This window comes from Grammomys surdaster, unplaced genomic scaffold (assembly GCF_004785775.1).
Source record: "Grammomys surdaster isolate TR1022 unplaced genomic scaffold, NIH_TR_1.0 126531, whole genome shotgun sequence".
Taxonomy (NCBI): domain Eukaryota; kingdom Metazoa; phylum Chordata; class Mammalia; order Rodentia; family Muridae; genus Grammomys; species Grammomys surdaster.
Genome location: NW_021621323.1, coordinates 7718639 through 7742593, shown reverse-complemented (window position 1 = coordinate 7742593; position 23955 = coordinate 7718639). Strand labels below are relative to the sequence as shown.

General features: G+C 38.2%; 1 pseudogene; it reads right to left on the bottom strand.

Moving 5' to 3' along the window:
- Positions 1-379: 379 nt before the first annotated feature.
- The window catches only part of LOC114614746, a 62091-nt pseudogene continuing 38515 nt past the window's right edge, over positions 380-23955 (bottom strand).

Sequence of the window (23955 nt, the reverse complement as noted above, 5' to 3'; positions counted from 1 at the left end):
TACTAGCTTTATCACTGTTTAGAAACTGCTACAAATGTTAGTTTCTCCTGCTTTCCCTTTGGCATCTTTCTTGTACCTGTTTTGCCCTATTCCAATTTGTTTGGTTTATTTTATATTTTACTGTTATTCTTAAGATACTGATTTCTTTTCTTTTTTTTTGTATTTAGTTTTTATTCATAGTCATAAACTTAACTCTGCAGTCCAGCTAGACTTGGAGGGGGAATGAGGAAAATATGGAACCCCAAAGCCTTCAGTGAGAGCAGAGATCACAGAGTATTGTGAGCACATGGGGTGGGGTCGTGGACATTCTCCCACGTTATTGCAGAGAGAGCTACAGAGGGAATGGTCTGGTGAGTAAGATGCTCACAAGTCAAAAGAATTAGAGCTGTCCACAGTTGGAAATGGTGATCTTCTTGCTGGTTTTGCCATTCCCGGATCCCAAATGCTCTATGGCTACCACGATGCTCATGCTCCTTTTCACCTTCCCAAACACCACATGCAACCATCCATCCACTCAGTGTTGGCAGTGCAGATAAAACAAACAAACAAACAAACAAACAAACGAAGCAAAAACAAACAAACAAACAAAAAACCCAAACCCCAAACAACAACAAAAAAGCAAGCAAACAAACCAACCCCTGGAAACCGTTTGTGTTTGGTTCACCATTTGCCGTGAACAAGATGCCAGGATCTGTATGCTTCAGAAATTCTCATCCTCAAATTTCTCTCCATAGACGGACCTGCTACCAGGGGCATCATGGTGTGTGAAGTCCCCACCCTGGCACATGAATCCTGGAATAATTCTGTAAAAGGAGGGACCCTTCCATCCAAGTCCTTTCTCCTCAGTGCTCAGAGCACAGAGTTTTCTGTTGTCTTTGGAACTTTACCTGCAAACAGCTCAAAGGACATGAAGCCCAAGGGCTCACCATTGGCCGAGATGTAGAATAATGTGGTGGACTTGACCACAGTAGACTGTGGCATCTGCAAAACCCCTGCTTGTTTCTAATGGTAGAAAGGTTATGGACTCAGAGAAGAAGGAGATGGGGAGGATGTTGGAGGATTTGGGGAGGAGAAGATAGATGTAATAAGAATATATTGTATGAAAAAAAACTATTTTCAATAAACTAAAAATAGAAAAAAAGTAAAAAAAAAAAATGAAAGTGAAGTAAGTAGCTGTCAACACAGCCAAGAGCAGAGAAAGAAATAGATCAAGGAGGCCACAATAGGGAATACATAGGAGGCGAGAAGAGAGATCAGTATTGTTTAATGCTGGAGGCGGAATATGACCCGTACTCCAATACCTTCTAGTCACACATTTGATTCTCAAGAATGCAAATGACACCAAATTATAATCTACTTTTTCTCATTCTCTGTCATTACTTTTTCATTCTATTTTTCAGCCAACACACATACACATGCGCTCACACATACATGCACACAGACACACAAAGATACCATACACAGACACACAGACACACAGACACACATACATACATGCACACAGATACACAAACAGAAAAAAACACACACATACACACAGACACACACACACAGAAAGACACACAGACACACACATATACATGCACACAGACACACACAGAGAAACACACAGACACATACACAGAGACACACACACAGACACACACATACATGCACACAGACATACAGAGAGAGACACACACAAACACACACAGACACATAGACACACATATAGACACACACACAGAGACATACAGACACACAGACACATACACACACACACAGACACATAGACACACACACACACTACATTCTCATCTGTCACTCCCAATCTACTCAAATTAAAACATTTATAGATAAATTGGAGTTTTCTATTATTGATGTGTTTCTATGCTTAGGATATATTTAACTACACATATGAATATACAAATACATATGAGTACAACCATGTGTTCTGAAATAACTATTCATAAAATGACAAATTTATTTTTCCAGTTGACTGGATGTATGTAAAGTAACTGAGAATATTGAAGAAATGTAGCCATTACATATGCTCATGGGTCCACACACTTACTCAAGAGGAACATGCAGGGTGTTTTGGTTACTCCTTAGGGAAGAACAGGTACTTTCCAGTCTATGTGTGATAAATGGCTTCCTGACCACTCAGCAGAGATGAATCCCTGAGCTTCTCCATAATACTTCTACATCACTGTATCTAGCTGAGTTTGTCACAATAGATGACAAATATTAAAAATTATTAGTTAGTTATCATTACAATAACCAAATGGACTAGCATATAAAATACTATTTAAAATTTCAGTAAAAAGTAAAATGTATAGAAATAACTCCAACAAAATATATTTAAAGACTCTTTCCCAGGGGACTCCAGATTCTTACTAAAAATGGCATTAGTAAAAGTTATTGGAAAATAGTCATCCCAAACAGAATTCCTTCACAAATGCAACAAAAATTGTTTATCTTTGGACTCTGAAAGTTAATTGAAATCTTTCATCTGCCTGGTGTCAAGCTCCATAACTCCTTGATACCACTGAAAAGAAATAGCTGATGCCTGGAGTTCAGCCTGGAGCCCACTGCCAAGAGTCAAATTGTGCTAGTTTTCCTTCAAAAGCTAAATCTTCTGTCTCAATAATGTCCTAGTTACAGATCTAACAGAAAACAGTAAGACCTCAATTACAAAACTTTGTATTTGATGTAAGTTGTCATATTTAAGGTGAAAAAAAGTTCCTGCCCCAGGGACATTTATTTAAAATAAGTACATTTTTCAAACATATGTTTTAACTTGTCACGTACTTGATTAAGTGGGTGGAAGTTGGGGCAAACCTGCTCTTGGGACCCTTTTCCTCCTACTGGATTGCCTAGTCCAGCCCTCATGTCCAGTCCTGTTTGTGACTTGTCTTACTGTTATGTCACACTTGATTGATATGTCAAAGAGGCCTGTTCTTTACAGAGGGGAAAGTGAAAAGCAGTGGATGGGGTGGGGGGGGAGCATAGGAGGGAACTGGGAGGAGTGAAGGGCTGTATCCTGACACGACAACCTAGTTGGGAGCAGAAAAGCCTAATTAACTAAGAACCACTGACCAGAAAGGACAGAATGACTTGCCTGATAGAATCAATCCCTCTCTTGTCTCCCTCCCTCCCTCCCTCCCTCCCTCCCTCCCTCCCTCCCTCCCTCCCTCTCTCCCTACCTTTCTCTCTTTCTCATTCTCTCCTCTCTCCCTCCCTTCCTCTCTCACTCATCCCATCCTTCTTTTGTCTTTTCCCTTTTCTTTTTGGCAATACTGCTATGGATGAACTCAGAATAAGTGCATGCTAGGTAAGCACTCTCCCACTGAACCACACTTCCAGCCTCAGGACATGTAACCATTAGTGTAGTGTTCAGTAGCTCACCATACCAAGTTGTCCCCGTGGTCCTAAGACTAATGCAAAATTTACCCTTAGCAAATTTCTAGTATATACACTATATACTAAATATATATGTTAGTATAGGGTATATATATGTATATATGTGTGTAGCTATTAACTATAGCAAATTTGATAGATTCCCTAAGATTTATTAAATCTGTAATTTAAATTGTGTGGTCTAACGGATCTGTTTTTGTTTGTTTGTTTGTTTCACATTGCTTGCTTTACTTACCCCTCTGTTAGTGGGGCTTATGTTCATAGGGCACAGAAAAAAGTCTATGACTGCTTCCCTTTCTGTTTTGAATGAGTTCATTAAGTACATACCAAGCAAAAGAACATAATTAGTGAGTATCAGATAGAGAGAAGCATCAGATAAATAACAAGACATTGTCAGAGTGGGCATTCACAGTAGCCAGTGGAAATAGCTGTGGAAATCCTATTGAGGAAGCCGGGAGGACTCCCAGATCTAGAGTTCTGGATGGAGCAAGGTCCCCTTCAGTGAGATTCCCAAGGGGAAGAACACAAAGCAGTGCAAGATAGGTAATAACATCAAGCAGGCCCTGCATTCATCCCCTAAACAACCTGAAGAGTCCAAGCACAGCAGAGCGTTCTCCATGCATGATCCCCTGACTCACCCCTGCCCCACCCCTGCCTCTCCCCTGAAAGCATCTTTTATACCATGGGATGAACTAATAGCAACTTCTCTTGGAAATGATTTATATTCTAGCTGAATGTTTTAAACCCTTAGCTGCTTGCTGCATTGCTTGCTACAGATTTAAGAGGGAAGCCTGCCCAAGACAGGGAATTTTTGAGGACACTTTGATGCCAACATTTGAGTCTGAAATGGGGGAGGTAACCCCACTTTCAGAGTCAGTTTCTCCATTAGCTGAAACAGCACACGACAATTTACCAATATAAAGCACATTGCATCTTGTTATATTCCTCTCTGCTTATGTGCACAATAGACGCTTTGGTGTGCTATATTGCTGGTACATTTCAAGGCCAAGATATTCACTCTCCCAGCTTTATTGTTGGCAACTTGCAACTGTGTCCCTGTCTGAGAATTGCTTTCAGCTGCAAGAAACTGCCTTGCCTCTTCCCCAGGGAATCACACATCCAGTAACTGTTTGATGTAGGAGTACAAAGGCCTGGCCCATTGGCTTCAATTGGGAGTAATTCTGCAGGGGCATCCACACTTGAAAACTCCCTGGGGGATTTCCTTCATTGGTTGTTGGAGCTGTGCTCCACTCTCACCTTCTGCCCATTGCTGCTTCAGAGTTGTAGACATAGCACTCTCTAAAATATCAGATGCATACAAATGTCAGGTAGGTTAAGAAAAACGACCTTCCCCATATGACTGTTTTTATGATTAGTCTCCGTGTTATCAGACAGAAAAGACGACTTCCATTTTCCCATGTATTAGCTCACATCTGACTAATATTCAGTGGGTGTTTCCATCGGCTTAGTTTTCATGACACATTATTCTTCAGAATGACATTTGAGATAGGTAGCACCGTATTTCAGTGATGTTAAGTTCTGTTAACTATATAATGCTTCATCAATTTGTACCAGCTATTAGGGATGAAAAGGAAATAATTATATAAGCATAACATACAAGATTCTTATTGCCATATGTTTTAACCTGTATTTCTTTTTTTTTTTATTTAGCTCAAACCTTTCTCAAATGTCAATATAAAAATAATCTTCTAAAAATGCTTACCTCCTAGCATTCATAAGTGACCACTTTCATTCATAATTCACTCTCAGGACTTTTACTAATTTAGCATCTTTCTGATAATTACTCAAATTCAAAACATTGTTTAATCTTTTCAATCAGTTTTAACGTTCTTGCTGGCAAAATCAAAACAATGGTTTCTCTGTCTCTAGTTTTGAGAAAAACTATATGTAAATTATTTACTACATTCTTATGTACAAATCTTGAATGCTATACCTAAACTGTAAGAAAGTGGTTGTATTTTGCTTCACTGATACAATGTGTTCATGAACTGAAGCCATATTTTCCTGAAATTTGAACACTTAGGAAAAGTCAGTAGTCAGCTGAACAAATTGATACTAACGACAGACAGTGATGGTTCCTCAAAATGTTTAATTCAGTCACAAAAACCCGTCTTGTCCTTGACAACCACACTGGGTTCCTTGATTTCTTCCCATTTGTATTTACAATAGTTACCTTGCCTGGCATGCGTTAGTCCCACTACTACGCCTGCACTGGCAAGTTTTGTTTTAGATTGGAATTATTGGTTTATTATTCTGAGGATGTTAAAAATAAGAAGTAGGAATTCAAACGTAGGTTAGATCATTTTGCAGACTTGTGGTGTGATATAGTGTAAATGACACAAGGGAAGTAGCCCGACAGTGAATAGGTTCAATGTATATATTTGTTTCCACACGTCTGAGCAATATAAGATAAGTCAAAATGTCGACACCACTGGCAGGTTGGTGTCAAGATGCAACATCGTCACTGTTTGCTGTATCTTGATTTCCAAAAGTTATAATGTGAACACCTTATATTGGATGAGATGAAATGGGGTATTGTTAGTATGAGACAGTTTAAAGCGATGAAGACCTCCTACTGATCCAGTCGCTGATAGAGCTGGTGTCAGAACCACGATCCTATGTCTATGCTATAATACCTGCTGTTAACAAGCAGAATTAGGAGATGAACAAATTCATCAGTCAGTAACTATGGACTTGCAATTGCTGTACTTGTATTCAAATTCCTATACTACTAAAGGACAAATGGAATCTCAAGAACTAGAAACTGGACTTCAGAATGGTGATAAAGAGGAGAACAAAGGGAGATAAATTAAATCCAGCATTTGAAACATTAAGAAATGTAGGTAAGACCAAGAACAACTGGGCAAGCTAAATCAGATTTTTGTAGAGAAAGGAATGCTGAGAGTTATTTGCAATCCTGTTTATTTTATTTGAAGCCATGAAGATTGTCATCTTCACCCAGAAACTTTGTAGGGAGGTCGATTTCTATAGGTATTTTTAAGGAAGCATTGGTCATATCTGACAGAGGGGAAAATTATCAGAAGAGACTCATGTGAATTCACCCCTGAGAATTTAAAAGTGAGCTATTGCGGCAAGAGATGCATGGACAGGAGTCCCGAGGCAATGGCTGGTTTCAAGCTGCGGCAGATTATATTACTGGCATTAATCAGGCATGTGTAACATGACGCCTTGCACACTGCTTAAGGCCATGAAGCTTTATTTAGAAAATGTAGATTTGCATTTAGTTGATAGATTTATTTATTTATTATTCATTTCAAATACTTATAACTACAAGGACATGATCTCTTAGAGTATAACTGATATCACTATTTTAGTGTATATATTTTATTGATGATTACATATAGAAGTTCATATATGTAGATAGTTTAGTGTTGAATATACATCTACAAACACTGAGAGTGAGAGAGCTGGCATTTGAGCCTAGATTGACAGAATCTAAAATCAATGCTATAATATCCTATGGATAATGACTTCAATAAATACATAAATTATTACTCAATTCCTACACACATACATATATAAGGTTTTATGGTTCTCAAATTTTTAATAAAAGTAGCTTTTTAATCTTTCCAAACTTTATTGTTTTGGATTCAAAATCAGTTTAGACAATTCTTAGATAAAATGTTTTAATAACATTTATCAGGAGGGGACCTATGCATCCTCTGAAGTATTGTGTAAAACAATGTATCACCGAGGATCTGTGTAACCATATAGTAAGAAGTGATACTGAATGTTTTATAGTGTGAAAATCTGTGTTTGAAGAGTATTATTACTAACTATTATCTATACATTCAGGTAGACTAGAATATAGACTAATATAATACAGAATGATTCTTACACATCTCCATAAGAATTAATTCATTCAAATATAAAGTAGTTATCTGATAAATCACAATTATTTCCTTTAAATTGTAGCAGGGTACACTCAATTTGTACTCTATACACTGGACACTGTCTAGATCTGTTAGAATTGAGAAGTTAGTTTAGTGATCAGACTATATAGGCTAGTGGTTAACTTGAAGCACAATGATATTCAATTTCATCTGTGCTTAGATAAAGCCGCAGTAATAGTGTCAGGGTTTGGTGCCCGCTCATGGAATGGATCCCAAGTTGGGCTGGTTAATGGATGGCCTTTCCTTCGATCTTTGCTCCATTTTTGTTCCTCAGACCCTTCAGACCCCAGACCCATCAGAGCTTCCAGAAATGAAATCAAAGAGCACACATGGGCTGTTCTGTGGCCTGCCTGGCACATATGTAGTAGAGGACTGCTTTGTCTGGCCTCAGTGGGAGAGGATACACCTAATCCTGTAGAGACTTGATACCTCAGGGAAGGGGAATGCTGGGGGTTGGTAGGTGAACTGGGGGTGGGTAGGTGGAAGAGGAGTATGGATGGAAAGGTGGAGGAGCACATTCTCAGAGGCAAATGGGAAGGGAAACCAGGAAGGGTGTGTGTGTGTCAACATTTGGAATATAAATATTTTAATAAAAAGAAGAAAAACATTTACTTAACTTTATAATTCTGAAAGACTTAAAAATTCATTGTTTTGCCAAAAAATTTTCTTTCTTTTTCTTTTTTTGAATATTTTATTTATTTACATTTCAGATGTCATCTTCTTTCCCCATTTCTCCTCCCTAGAAACCCCCATCCCATCCCCCTCCTCCTTTTAACTTTTATACTTTTTTAATTACATGTAAGTATTAAGGGCAATTTTAGGTTGAGGAACTAGCAATACAATAGATGCAAATAGTCAAAGAACAAGCAAGTCAATAAACATAAACAGTCAAAGAACAAGGCAATAAACAAAGTTTTATGAACACTCCCTTGATCACTTTTTCTTTTTTTTAATTAATTTTATTGGATATTTTATTTACATTTCAGATTTCAGCTGTTATCCCTTTTCCCCATGACCCCCCGCCCCCAGAAATCCCTATTCTATTTCCCTTCCTCCTGCTTCTATGAGGATGTGCTCCCACCCACACACCCACTCCCACCTCCCCACCCTCCAATTCTCCCAACTGGGGCATCCACCCTTCACAGGACCAAGGACCTCCTCACCTCCTCTCCCACCTATGCCCTACAAGGCCATCCTCCCCTATATATATAGCTGGAGCCATGAGTCCCTCCCTATGTGCTCCCAGGCTGTTGGTTTAGACCCTGGAAGCACATAGGGTATTGGTTGGTATTGTTGCTCTCCCTATGGGGTCACAAACATTTCTAAGGGCTTATTAGGATGACCAAAATATCTGTCCTAGCCCAAAGTCATTTTTATGTCTGAAGCCTACTTCCTTGTTCTAGCCTAAAATTCAGCTTCCTGCCTGAAATTGCTTCTTTGTTCTAGCCTAGATTCCTGCCCGAAACTACTTTGTTTTAGCCTAAGATTTAGATTCCTGCCTGAAATTACTTCTTTGTTCTAGCCTAATGTCAGATTCTCACCTGAAGCCTACTTCCTTGTCCTTGGCTAATGTCATATTCTTGCCAAGCAGCCCATTTCCTTGTCCTTGGCCCATGCTAAAAATTTTCAAAAATATAAGATTAGTGCTTGCTTGGCTTCTTTGGGTCTTGAAGTATAGCATAGAACCTGTGTTTTTTGGTTAATATCCATTTATAAGTGAGTATATATCATGCATGTCCTTTTGGGTCTGAGTTACCTCACTCAGTATGATACTCTCAAGTTTCACTCAACTGCCTGCAAAATTCAGGATGTCTTTGTTTTTAATAGCTGAATAGGATTCCACTGTGTAGATGCACCACAGTTTCTTTGTCTATTTTTATTTGAGGGACATCTAGGATGTTTCTAGTTTCTGGCTATAAATAAAATCAAAAACCAAACTTGAATAAAGTCAATCTCTAAATGTAATTTGATTGTGATTCACTGAAAATTATATACTGATCCTGCCCTCTCTGTACAGTAATCTGCTGAGGAGAAAGGTCACTTCCACCCATTTTTAGTTATCATGTCCTACAAATGAGGAAAATGTCATCACCAACAAATTAGCAATCAAATCATTCCTCCAAAATACTTTTCCAATGTTCTTCACCCATGCTCAGTATAGCGGAATAATTTTCAGAGATTCAATAAACATCTCGGTCTTTCAGTTTTTTTCTTCACATTAGGCTCAATTATAAATATAGGAACCTTCTTCAACATTTCAGTATACTGTCAAGAAGATCAAGACATAGTAGGACATACATGCAAGACAATGTGTAAGAAAGTCCTACCTTACTGGTAGCTGGAAGGAAGATGTCGCGATGGTAACTAAAGCCCTTCTATAGAATCTGTTGCCAAGGAAAACTCAAACTGAGCTCCAGAGCCTATTCACTTAGCTTATTAGAGTGGCACTGATAAAACATTGCATAGATTTAAGGGATTTTAACATCCATTTTATTGATCTATATCATCTATACTATTGAGCCCAGTGTGGTATTTCCATATACACATAGCATTGGTCAAATCCACCCAAATTTCTCTCATTTCTTTCCCTCATCTCTTGCAAACACCTTTCCATTCCTACATAATTATTATTCTATGTTGAGTTTACTTTCTTTTTATTCCATTCATTTTTGGTTTATTTCTACATATGAAAGAAATCATGTAATACTTGTTTTATTTATTTTACAAAATGTGATTCCTCTAGTTCTATTTATTTTGTAGAAAATGGCAGGATTTTATTTTTCTCTCTGGTTAAATGATACTCTGTTATATCTGTATATATTTACATGCATATAAATGTTTGTTTTTTGTGCATCTTTTGATGAGCATCAAGTCTGGTTCCATATCTTAGCTATTGGGAATAGTGCTGCAACAAATGTGGGTGTATGGCATATCCTTTGTATGACAACTTTAACTCTTCTGCATGTATACCTATCTTTGAGAACCCACAGATATATTCTGCACTGTTTCAGTAGAATGTTAGTACAAGCATCAAACCTTGTTCTTTGAAATGTCAGACACAAACCCACAGAGTGCTGTAATGTAGAGTGGATGGTACAACACAGAGGTATTGTATGTCGACCTCAAAAACTAAGGTCTCAGAGGGACTGCTTCTTGAGACCAGTGGTGAGGTTGATCTCAGGTGGATTCATAACAGTGAAAGCTGTCACTCATGAGCTTCTCATCATCCTATCCCCAGGACAACACTAAACACAAACACCTGTGAGGACCAGAGTGCACAAAGAACTTTATGGTTTCTTGTCCCCTGTGCATGCTGGGGCATGCTTGAGAAATAGCATAGTTCCAGCCTCTGCCTCTTTCCCAGGGCCTAGAAAGATCATGAGAGAAAACTGGACTAGGAGTAGGTCCCATTTCATTCACATGCTCTGTCATCTGAAAGGACTTTTCCAGCCTCCAATACTGACTCACTTGAACTCTATCTCTGATAGACAGGGTGCTGAATTTGTGGAGAGTAACTATAGAGCCCCATGCATTCCCAAGTCTAGACATCTAGGGTAAAATTCAGGTTCTCCTCACATGCAGGCACATCTATAGTAGATAAGGGAGGACTCAGACAATTATTAATAATGATATCACCTATTTATACAGCCCCCATGGTTAAGCACCTTTATGTGTCTGATTTAAATGAAATACATTAAATCAAGTATCTATTATATATCTAAACACCATTTAAGAAGGAGAGCGAGCTTTAAATCCTTCATCATAACTGCTCAGCTGAACACTGATAGGTTTTTTTTTTTTTTGGTAGCTGCTTGCTTAGCAGTTTAAAGAACTTGCAAAAATAATTTTATGCAGTTGTGTACAGTGCCTATTGTATTACATTTCCACCAAAAACGCACCAGTGGTCCTACTGTATATTCTAACAGGAATTTGTTAGCATCACTTTTTTAATTGGATATTTTCTTTATTTACATTTCAAATGTTATCCACTTTCATTGGTTTCTGCCCCCCTAAAACTCCCTATTCCATCCACCTCATCTTTATGAGTGTGCTTATGCACCCACCCACTCCCACCACCCCACACTGGCATTCCTCTACACTGGGACATCGAGCTTTCTGAGGACCATGGGCCTCTCCTCCCATTGATGTTCAACAAGGCCATCCTCTGCTACATATGTGGCTGGAGTCATAGTCTCACCATGTGTACTCTTTGGTTGGTGGTTTAGTCCCTGGAAGCTCTGGGGGGTCTGGTTGATTGATATTGTTGTTCTTCCTATGGGGTTGAAAACTGCTTCAGCTTCCTGAGTCCTTTCTCTTAACTTCTTGATTGGGGACTCCATGCTGAGTCCAGTGGTTGGCTGCAAACATTCACCTCTGGATTTGTCAGGCTCTGGCAGAGCTTCTAAGAAGACAGCTATATCAGGCTCCTGTTAGCAAGCACTTCTTGTCATCCACAATAGTATCTGGATTTGGTGACTGTATATGGGATGAATCCCCAGGTGGGACAGTCTCTGGATGGCCTTTCCTTCAGCCTCTGCTCCACACTTTATCTCTGTATTTCCTCCTTTAAATATTCTGTTCCCCTTTATATGAAGGACCCAAGCATACAAACTTTGGTCTTCCTTATTCTTGAGCTTCATGGGGTCTGTGAATTCTATCTTGGGTATTCTGAGCTTTTGGGCTAACATCCACTTATCAGTGATTGCATACCATGTGCATTCTTTTGTGATTGGGTTACCTTACTCAGGATGATATTTTCTAGTTTTAAACATTTGCCTAAGAATTTTATGAAGTCATTGTTTTTAATTACTGTGTAGTACTCCATTGTGTAAATGTAACATATTGTCTTTATCCAATCCTCTGTTGAGGTACATCTGGGTTGTTTCCAGCTTGTGGCTAGTATAAATAAGGCTGCTATGAACATAATAGAACATATATCTTTATTATATGTTGGGGCTTCTTTTACGTATATGCCCAGGAGAGGTATAGCTGAGTCCTTAGGTAATACTATGTCCAATTTTCTGAGGAACTGCCAGACTAATTTCCAGAGTGGTTGGTTATACCAGCTTGCAATCCCACCAACAATGAAGGAGTGTTCCTCTTTCTCAACATCCTCGCCAGCATCTGCTGTCACCTGAGTTTTTAATCTTAGCATTCTGACTGGTATAAGGTGGAATCTTAGGGTTGTTTTGATTTGTGTTTCCCTGATGACTAAGGATGTTGAATATTTCTTTAGGTGCTTCTCAACCATTCGAGTTTCATCAGTTGAGAATTCTTTGTTTAGTTCTGTACCCCATTTTTAATAGGGTTATTTGATTCTCTGGAATCTAACTTCTTGAGTTCTTTGTATATATTGGGTATTAGCCCTCTATCAGATGTAGGATTGGAAAAGATCTCTTTGCAATCTGTTGGTTGCTGTTTTGTCGTATTAACAGTATCCTTTGCTTTACAGAAGCTTTGCAATTTTATTAGATCCTATTTGTCTATTGTTGATATTAGAGCATAAACCATTGGTGTTCTGTTCAGGAACTTTTCCCCTGTGACTGTATTCAAGGCTTTTCCCCACTTTCTCTTTCTATTACTTTCAGTGTGTCTGGTTTTATGTGGAGGTCCTTGATCCACTTTGACTTGAGCTTTGTACAAGGAGATAAGAATGGATCAATTTTCATTCTTCTACATGCTGACCACCAGTTGAACAAGCACCATTTGTTGAAAATGCTGTCTTTTTTCCATTGGATGGTTTTAACTCTTTTGTCAAACATTAAGTGACCATAGGTGTGTGGGTTCATTTCTGGGTCTTCAGTACTATTCCATTGATCTACCTGTCTGCCTCTGTAACAATACCAACAGTTGCACTGTAATACAGCTTTAGATGAGGGATGGTGATTCCCCCAGAAGTTCTTTTATTGTTGAGAATAATTTTCACTATCCTGGGTTTTTTTTTTAATTCCAAATGAATTTGCAGGTTGCTCTTCCTAACTCTATGAAAAATTGAGTTGGAATTTTGATGGGGATTGCATTGAATCTGTAGATTGTTTTTGGCAAGATGGCCATTTTTACTATATTAATCCTGCCAATCCATGAGCATGGGAGATCTTTCCATCTTCTGAGATCTTCACCCACGAGGAGTAGACAGCAGGAAATAATCAAACTCAGGGCTGAAATCCACCAAGTAGAAACAAAAAGAACTACACAAAGAATCAACAAAACCAGGAGCTGGTCTTTGAGAAAATAGAGAGATAAATTTTAGCCAGACTAACCAGAGGGCACAGAGACAGTATCCAAATTAACCAAATCAACTGAAAAGGGAAACATAACAATAGAAACTAAGGAAATTAAAAAATCATCAGATCCTACTATGAAAGCCTAAACTCAACAAAATTGGAATATCTGAAATAAATGGACAATTTTCTAGACAGATACCAGGTACTAAAGTTAAATCAGGATCAGATAAACCATCTAAATAGTCCCATAACTCTTAAAGAAATAGCAGTAGTCATTAAAAGTCTCCCAACTAAAAAAAAGCCCAGGACCAGATGGTTTTAGTACAGAATTCTATGAGACCTTCAAAGACCTAATACCAATACTCTTCAAACTATTCCCCAAAATAGAAACAAAAAATACTATCTAATTTGTTCTATGAAGCCACAATTATGTTTATACCTAAACCACACAAAGACCCAACAAAGAAAGAGAACTTCAGACTAATTTTCCTTATGAATATAGATGCAAAAATACCCAATAAAATTCTTGCAAACACAATCCAAGAACACATCAAAACAATCATCCATCATGATCAAGTAGGCTTTAACCCAGGAATGCAGGGATGGTTCAATGTACAGAAATCCATCAATGTAATCCACTATATAAACAAACTCAAAGAAAAAATTTTATCATATCATTAGATGCTGAGAAAGCATTTGACAAAATCCAACATGCCTTTATGGAAAAACTCTTGGAAAGATCACTACCTGCAGATGATATGATAGTATACTTAAGTGACCCCCAAATATTCCACCAGAGAACTCCTAAACCTGATAAACAACTTTTTCAAAGTGGCTGGATATAAGATTATCTCAAACAAATCAGTAGCCTTCCTCTACTCAAAGGATCAACATCCTGAGAAAGAAATTAGGGAAAAGACACCATTTACAATAGTCACAATTAATATAAAATACCTTGGAGTGAAAGATCTGTATGACAAGAATGTCAAGTCTCTTAAGAAAGAAATTGAAGGAGATCTTGGAAGATGGAAAGTATCACTTTTTTAAATTCATTTAGTGGTGAGTGGCAACTGGCATTGCATTTGGAACTTGCATGATTAAGATGCTCAGAACTCCTCATGTACCTACTGGATATTCCCTTAATTGATCTGTCTCTTGATGGCTTTTACTTGTCACTAATTTTCTTATTTACTTATTTTTCTTTCCAGATTTGTGGGTTATTTACCTATTCTCCTGTTGGATTATAGTTTGTAAATATGCTCTCCCCCACATTTTTATTTTATCATCCTTTAGTATTTTTCAGTAGTTTACATTGAAAGATTTTAATTTGATGAAGTTGTCAATCATTTTTTGTCCTTATGTTCTATATGCTGGGTGTTATTGACTTTATGGTGCAAAAATTTGACAAATCTCTGTCAGCTCACTTGCCAAGGTCAACGTCAATACTGGTATATCCCACTGGTAATAGGAATCCCTTAATATCATATGAAAACTTAATTAATTTTTATTGTTTTCTCCTCAACATATGCATACCTCTCCTCTTATCATGAGAAAAATGCCAGATAAAATCTAATCTGAAGAACAATATATGAAATAGCTGTCAAGTTTAACTAAACTCAAAGTTTAAGAAACTCTAACATATTAGAGTAGCCTAAAGAGGTGTAGCTTGGTATCTTTTGTGGAATAGAAAAACAGCATAGGTAAAACAATAACTTTGAGAAAAGTCTTAACTTTAGTTAATAATATTAACTAAATTTGTTAAGATAAAATAACAATTTATTCATAATGATTCATTAGGTGTATACACCATTATAGCATTCATTATTGAAAATACCAAGGGTGAAGTTATGAAAACCCTCTGTATTGTCTTCCCAATGTATCTGTACTCAAGTCTTTTCTAATATGAAATTTATTTTAAAATACGTACTTGCTTTAAATTCTGAAAATTCTCCAAAACAACGAGTAACCCAGCAATAAGGATTGCCTCATGACCAGTCGGCAATGGCTTGTAGATTGAAAATAGTATTTCTGTGTTGTAATTCTTTCTTGCTTGCAAATTTGAACAGTAAAAAATAAATAAGATGGGAAAATGAGCAGGAGTGATGCCATTTATCATGTATTGCCTTCTATGACCTGAGCTTGGCTATGGATGTGTAGTTAGAAAAGGATTTTCTTCACCTTAGCAGCATATCCACTAACCCATAAGGAATAATCAATTTTTCGAAGAAGAAGGAGACATTAACCAATATTTCTCAAGATCAGTGACTTACAAATCTGAAATCAGTTTCGCTATGATCTATTGTCACAATAACACGCAAAATTTTTGTATCTAGAGAAGCATTGAAGCCTTTCCATTCTGTTGGGCATTTTTGTTGATTAATAATTTTTAGAAAAGTGATTTCAAAAGTGATCTTTTCTTTTTATTCTGCAGGCATAATTATGTAGGCATAATTTTGCAGGTACTGTTAGCTTATTTCTATAGATAAAATATCAAAACAGAATAAACTGATTTTCAGCACAAATGGAAATAGTACCAAATAAAAGGCAGACATACTGTATTTTGCTTTCCTGCTGTTTAAAAATATATATTGATGTGTGCATCATGGCCAGGGCCATGTTTGCTGAGAGCCAGTCAATAGTTGTTCATCATCCTGGGTAAATCCATATCACCACTCCTCACCCACTTCTTCACATGGGTAGCTGCATCCTTTCTGTTGATTATTGCTTGGTATATTATTTAAGGATTTTTAAACATATGGTATATTCTAAAATTCACCTATCGTCAATGGCTGCTAATGATCACTGGCTCAAATGGCTCCTACAATGGACACAAACAAATCCTCCTGAAAGATCTGTCTATCAGTTCTTTTGAGTGACAGTATGTATCTTCAGTTTGAAGGAGTCAGTGGAGCACTTCAAGTCATAGAGGTAGGAAAATCACTTGAGATGCCTTCCAGTGGCTTGTGTATAGAGAAGGTTGTATGGAAAAAGCAGTTCATGTTTCACATTATTAACTGTAACAAGGAAGCATCTCCCCCGTGCTTGGTCATTTCCACTTAAGGCTTCACCCTGTCTCTTTCGCTTTCTACATAGTATTTTTTTTTGCCTCATAATATTTGTGTTCAATATGCAATATTTTTTGAAAGCAAAAATGGAAACAAATCTGCCTGCGGCACCCAGCATGTGCTTTTAATTTCAGACATGCCTTTTGCATGCAGTTTTTCATATGTAGAGATGACCTCTGAGGTCAGGCCTGTCAGGTTTCCCATTTCTAACTGTAGTTTTATAGCCTCTCACTTAGCATGTTGGTGAAAACAGCCCTGCTTTCCTGCTCTGCCTTTTCAATAAGCACATGCTGCTCTCCTTCTGCACTACATGGAAATGAAAACCATATTTCTGAACCAAACTACTACCCTGTATCAAGCACACACACAGATCCCGCTCCAGGGTGATTATTATTTTATATTATAATGCAGCATTAGAGCTGTGACTGTGTGAACCAAACTAAAGAATAAGTTGGTATAATAAGAGTGGCTTGAGTCTTTTTTTTGTTTTGTTTTGTTTTGTTTTTTTGTTTTTTGTTTTTGAGACAGGGTTTCTCTGTGTAGCCCTGGCTGTCCTGAAACTCACTCTGTAGACCAGGCTGGCCTCGAACTCAGAAATCCGCCTGCCTCTGCCTCCCAAGTGCTGGGATTAAAGGCATGCGCCACCATCGCCCGGCTAGAGAGCAACAATACCAACCAACCCCAGCTCCCAGGGTCTATCCACCAGCCTGGGAGCACTTAGGGAGGGATCCAGCACTTCAGTTGAATATGTAAGAGTGGAGGGCCCTGCTGGGCATAGGTGGAAGAAGAGAACCTTGACCGCATGAAGGCTGGATGCCCCAGAGGGTGGGAATTTTGAGGGTGGGGAGGTGGGAGTGGGGGGGTAGATAGAGGTTACATCCACAGAGAAGAAGGAGGAGGGGTGAGGGGATTGTGGGTTCCTGGGTGGGTGGGGGATGGGGTAAGGGGACAACATAGGAAATGTAAATAAAACATCCAATAAAAATTTAAAAAAAAAGAGTGGCTTGATAAGTCTGTAAATTTGGACATAATTTGTGATTTGTGATTTACACCTATGATGATCTCACATTCTAAATTCTTTGACGAAACAGTTTTATACTTTCAAAATGTTAATCTATTAGTCAAAATCTCATCCTTAGATTGGAAATCTTCAATTATGCTTAGCACTTTAGTTTCCTACATATTTAATGGTATACACACTAAACAAACAAACAAGCAAGCAAAAACTGCAACAAAAACAAAGTGACCCCCAGAAACTTTACAGATAATCATCCCATTGAATTGGAAACTGGAATTAATGTCTGACCTTTGGGAGTCCCATCACACCACCGTCAGATGATAAGCACATTGGCTATGTGCAGCAGGAAGTCTAATTGCTGCTTCCTTAAAGAGATATAAAACAATCGGTCTAGAGTCCAGGAGCTGCTTCAGAGAAGTTTTCAGATTTTTAGAATATAGTAAAAAATAATTAATAATTGGCGACCAGTAGAGTACATTTTGGAATTTCCCAATAGTGGAAATTGTCAATCACTCTGGACCTTGTTAAAGGCACATAAGATATGTAATTAATTGTGGGTAAAGAATTTTTAGATTTGTTTTATGTGATGAATGCTTTATCTATATGTAAGCTTGCAGATTGTGTGTGGGTATATATATATATATATATATATATATATATATATGTATGTGTGTGTCTGTGTGTCTGTGTATGTGTCTGTGTGTGTGTGTGTCTGTGTCTGTGTGTGTCTGTGTGTGTGTCTGTGTGTCTGTGTGTGTCTTCCTTGAAGGTCAGAAGAAGGTTTCAGATCTTCTGAGGCAGTTGTTGATGATTGTGAGCCAACCATGTCAGTGCTGAAAACTGAACTTGTGTCTTCCATAAGACCAACAAATGCTAACAGCTAAGCTAACTCTCTGTCCCAAATCAAAGATTTTCAAAGTCCAGTATTGTCTCAAAACTAGCTCTTCAGAATTAACTAGCAATAATGAATTGTTTCTTATGTTTTATCATGTATGTTTATTTTATTAACCATTACTAACTAGCATTTCATCCTTTTTCAGTAATAAATTTTAAAGCCAACATATTATATTTATTATATTATATTAATTATATTATATTATATGCATGGTGGGTTATGATTAAACTAAAGACAGACATATTAATATCACAGAAACTGAGATGAACTTCAGAGATTATTGAAATTTTCATTTTCGGTGTTTGGTAAGAGATACATATCTTCATATATATGATGATCAATTCCAATCCAGAAAAATTAAAAGAAATATTTTTGGTGTGTTTAAAAAATTGTAATAATTTTATTATTGTTAAGTTCAAACATGAAAGAACATTTTGGCAACTAAACAGGGTTGTACATGTCTAGCCAACAGCTTTGTGGCACTCTGCGTCAAAGGCTTACATGCAGGAATCTTATTGTTCACCTCCGTTGTTAAATATTGTCTCTGAAATGGTTTTGCAAAATTCTCTACCTTCATCTATGCAGGAATACCGATAAAATCACAAATTATATTTTTCCTCAATTCCTCAAGCAACTGCGTTTAAACAAATATTTGCTTTCTTGTACCTAGTTCTGTTGGAGTTACACAGTAGTCTAGAATCAACCCTAAAATGACTTCTTGAATTATAAAAGATTACTTCTTTTATGACAGCTGTATTTTAAGCAAAATTTATGTTTCGAAGGACCAGGGGTACAGCTCAGTAGGACACTTGCCTAACATGCTCATTTTGGCCCCAGTACCCACAAATAGTAAAGGTAATAAATTTTACATTACTTACTCAGTGACCTCCCTTATTTCCAAGCCTTACTCCAAATTGTTTCTTACTGTCTCTTTTTCCAAAATATGATGTCTGAAGTGCAAAAAAGATAAAATTATTTTATAATATATCTTCACTGAATTACCATTTCAAACAAAACAACATACATATGTATTTTTTCTTGTTTAAGAATTTTATTTCATAAGGAATGTGAGTTTAAATTCTTTCACTGCTTATGCTGTTGGAGATTTCCCTTCATGATTACCATCTTATGTGCAAATATCTTCAAAACATTTGGATTCACTATATAATCATGAGTTTCTTTATGGAATAAAACATTTGCGTTTTTAAAACTTTTACTGTTTAATAATTTTATAATTATATATAATGTGTTTTATAAGTCTACCCTCTTTTACCGCCCCTTCATTTCTTGCTATTCCCATTACTTTTCTCTGCCAACTTCGTATGCTCATCTGAAGATTTTAAGCCTCAGAGTCCACACACTGCTGCCTGTGTGTGCATGGGCTGAGCTCCATTCCTAAGTGGAATGGACCCTCCTTCCCTAGCAGCCACTAATTACCAATGGCTCCTCCCTAGGGCTTATTTATGTTCCTAAATTAGTTTCAAGCTGACCCTGAGACTGCTGGAACCAGGACTGTCATCATCATTCCTATCCAGGCCCAATTCTAAAGTTGTAATCAAGAGGTGTGTGGGGTGGTGGGCTGTGATAGGTAGCTGGGTACCTGGTCGAGTGCAGGCCTTGAACCCTGGATACCCTAATGGGATGGTAGGAGTTCGGCCTTGCTCCTGGGCCTTGGTTACTCTTGCTTAGCTTCAGCCATCCACAGCCCCTCCCAAAGAAAGATTTGTAGCTTTAAGGTCATATAGCACAGATAGAGGGCATGACTACAGGCCATAGAGCATCAAGACATCTCCATATTAATGAGATACTTGAAGGCCAGAGGGTGTAGCCAATTAAGCATTCTTTCCAAGACCCTCCTACTCGCAAAAGACATTTAACCTCAGGCCTGCCCTGACGACATGGGGGTGGGGTACAGCTTCATCCACTTTCCCCCATGACAATAAACCTTTTACAACCATGGACTTCCTCTTGTCTTTGGAGAAATGTAGAGGGGGCCTTCAACCAATGCCCTGCTGCCTAATCTCCCTATGGAGGCCTGTCAACTCAAGCAAGCTAGCTGAACCAGCAGTGACCCAGCCAAGTAAGTCACCTCGACCAAGAGTCTCATCCATGCAGCTGGGCGCCTCTGGAGCTTTTCTCTCTCGCCCCTTTTGGTTGTGGGCCGGTCCAGCCCATATACACCCCCCACCCACCCACCCAGGGCCTCCCTGTGCCTTGTGGAGTGAATTCAATCAAATTCCCATTCTTCTGCCCTCTGAGCCACGGTTCCAGCTACCCGGTGTGGCAGATATGCAGGCACTACAACTCTGCCCAACCGGATCTACAGCCCTGCAGAGGTGTACCCAGTGGTTCTGAGTTTAGGACTCACTTCTGTAGAAACAGACTTCAGACTTACCCACCTACTTATTCAGGCAAACGGCCAGTCTGCTAAGAGTCCAGCAATAAGCCAATCTTTGCACCATGCTCTATTACCAGGACAGTCTGGATGGGGTTATGGGAAAAGAGTTTTTCCAGATAAAGACAGTCTGCAAAGATTGGAAAGTTGTTACTTCTTCAAAGGTTCAGACATGCACACAAGGAACATGAAACAAAGGAGAATCACCTCACCAAACAACCAATCTATATAAATAAATAAATGTAAATAAATAAATAAATTTAGGAATTGCTAAAGTTTTCTAACAGGAACTGAAATATTCTGCATCCCTACTGTCTATTTATCAAGGTAAAAATTTCCAAGTTCATTAATTCTTTTGTATTATTATTATTAATCATTCCATTCATTTGCATCTCAAATGATTTCCCACTTCCCAGTTACTCTCTCCATCAATCCCCCCATCCCATGATATCCCACTTCCTGGTTACCCCTCCACCAAACCCCCATCCCATGTTATCCCACTTCCTGTTTACCCCTCCACTAACCATTCCACATCTGCCCTCCCTCCTCCTCTTTGCCTGTACGAGGGTGCTCCCCTACCCACTCATACTCTCCTGCCCCACCTTTCTAGCATCTCTCTACTCTGGGGCATCAAATCTTCCCAGGACCAAGGGAAGATTTCCTGTTGCTGTCAGGCAAGGCCGTCCTCTGCTACATAAGTATCTGGAGCCATAGATCCCTCTAGGTACACTCCTTGGTTGGTAATCTAGACTTTGTGAGAACTGGGTAGTCAGGCCAGACTTATGTTGTTCTTCCAATGGGGTTGCATTCCTCTTCTGCTCCACCAGTCTTTCTCCCAACTCCCCCCACCAGGTTCTCCAAGTTCAGTTTGATAGTTGTCTCCAAGCATCCACATCTGCATTGGTCAGTTGCTGGCCAGACTTCTCAAGGTACCCGGCACACTACAATTCTGTCAGCAGGCACCTCTGGACCACAGCAACAGTGTTGAGTTTGGTGTCTGCAGCCATGATGTATCCATAGGTGGGGCAATCCCCAGTTGGCTCTTCCTTCAGTCTCTGTTCCATTTTTGTCCCTGTTCTTCCTTTAGACAGGAACATTTCTGGATTAAAAAATCTTTGAGATGGTGGGTGGCCCAGAGGCCGTGCCTATCTACTGGAGGTGGTCTCCACAGGTTCTATCTCCCCCTTCTCTGTTCATTACAGCTAAAGTCAATCTTGTTGGGTCCTGGGAGCCTCACGCTTCACTAGAGTCTGGACCCTCCAGTGGCTCTCCCCAGTTCCTCATCCCCCTTTATACCTATTTTTGATCGATTTTCTGACCCTTTGTAACGCTTTCACATCTCATCCAGTTTCTGATACTGTCACCCTTATTTTCTCCCCATGCTTTCTCCCTCCCTTGTCGCCCTCTCCTTCCACCACCTGCAATCATCCTATTCCCCCCTCAATGCAGAACTGAAGCATCAGTCCCCTGGTCTTCCTTCCTTCTATGCTTCATATGGTCTGTAGGTTGTATCATGGGCATTGTGAGCTTTTGCGCTAGTATCCACTTATCAGTGAGTACATACCATGTTTGTTCTTTTGTGTCCGGGTTATCTCACTCAGGACAACATTTTCTAGTTCCATCCATTTGCCGCGAATTTCATGAAGTCATTGTTTTTAATCGCTGCATAGTACTCCATTATGTATATTACCACATTTTCTGTATCCATTCTTCTTAAATAATGGATTAAATATCATGTTCAAAAGAGGCCATAAACATATAATGTCAACTTTGCAATAATTATTGGAAAATTTAAATGAATATTAAAAGTTGAGCAGAATAAATAGATGCATATTTCATCTCATGTATAAACAAAAATAAAACTGTTCAGATTAATAGATATGTGAAAAATAGACAGACAAAATAAATCTGAAGAAGACTTTATAAATGAAACTTCTAAAATTTAGCATTTAATTATAAATTTTAAAACATTTACTAGCACAATTCTAAAAATGATTAAATTCAGTGTAATAAAAACAAAGGGGAACAAATGTAAATATGTTAACAGGACATGGAATTTTAAGGGTATCACTCAACAACTGGTAAAGAATGTATAGGGAAAGTTAGTGTACATGAGAACTAAGATGATTACATATATGTGACTTTCCCTGAGGCACAGGGATGAGGACTACTGCTTACCAAGAGTAAAGGTAAGATAAATCTGCAGGAAGTTTCCTAGAGGTGATTTTGGGTAAGAGAGAACATTGGAACATTATGTTTAAAATTCAGAAAAGTAGCACTTAATTAGTGATCCTTAATTTTATAACTTATAATGTCTTCGATCAATGGAGCTGAATGTCCATAAAGTACAAAGTGATGCTTGGTCCTTATTTTATGCCATACAGCAACAATTTCAATGGGAATTTGGCTCTAAACATGAAAGGATCAAACAGAGAGCTAAAATGTATTTTAGATGAACTCTTTTTGAATTTGTTATAAGTAGTATGTCTTGAAACATCAGCTACAAAGTGATGAATACATGATATTTTGTTGAAAGTGAGAACTTTTACTAATGAGACTAAAGGCTCAAGTCACAGAGATTGAGAAAATCTTAGAAATGCAGAAGTCATATTATCATAGTATTTGGAAGAGGTAAATCATTTTACAACAATTATTAAATAAACAAAATCAATATAAATCATTTACCAGTTAGCATGGAGTAGTGGTTCTCAACCTTCCTAATGTTTTAAATCTTTAATAAAGTTCTTCATGTTGTGCTGGCCCCCAATCATAAAATGATTTTTGTTGCTACTTCATATCTTTAATGTTGCTACTGTTATGAATTATAACGTAAATATATGACATGCATGATATCTTATATGTGACCACTGTGAAAATTTCATTAGATCCTCATAGGAGTCGTGACCCACAGGTGGAGAACCACTGGTATAGAGTCTTTCTAAAAAATGGAAGGTAATTCGTTGGCCATCCTAAAGGTTCTCTCTCTCTCTCTCTCTCTCTCTCTCTCTCTCTCTCTCTCTCTCT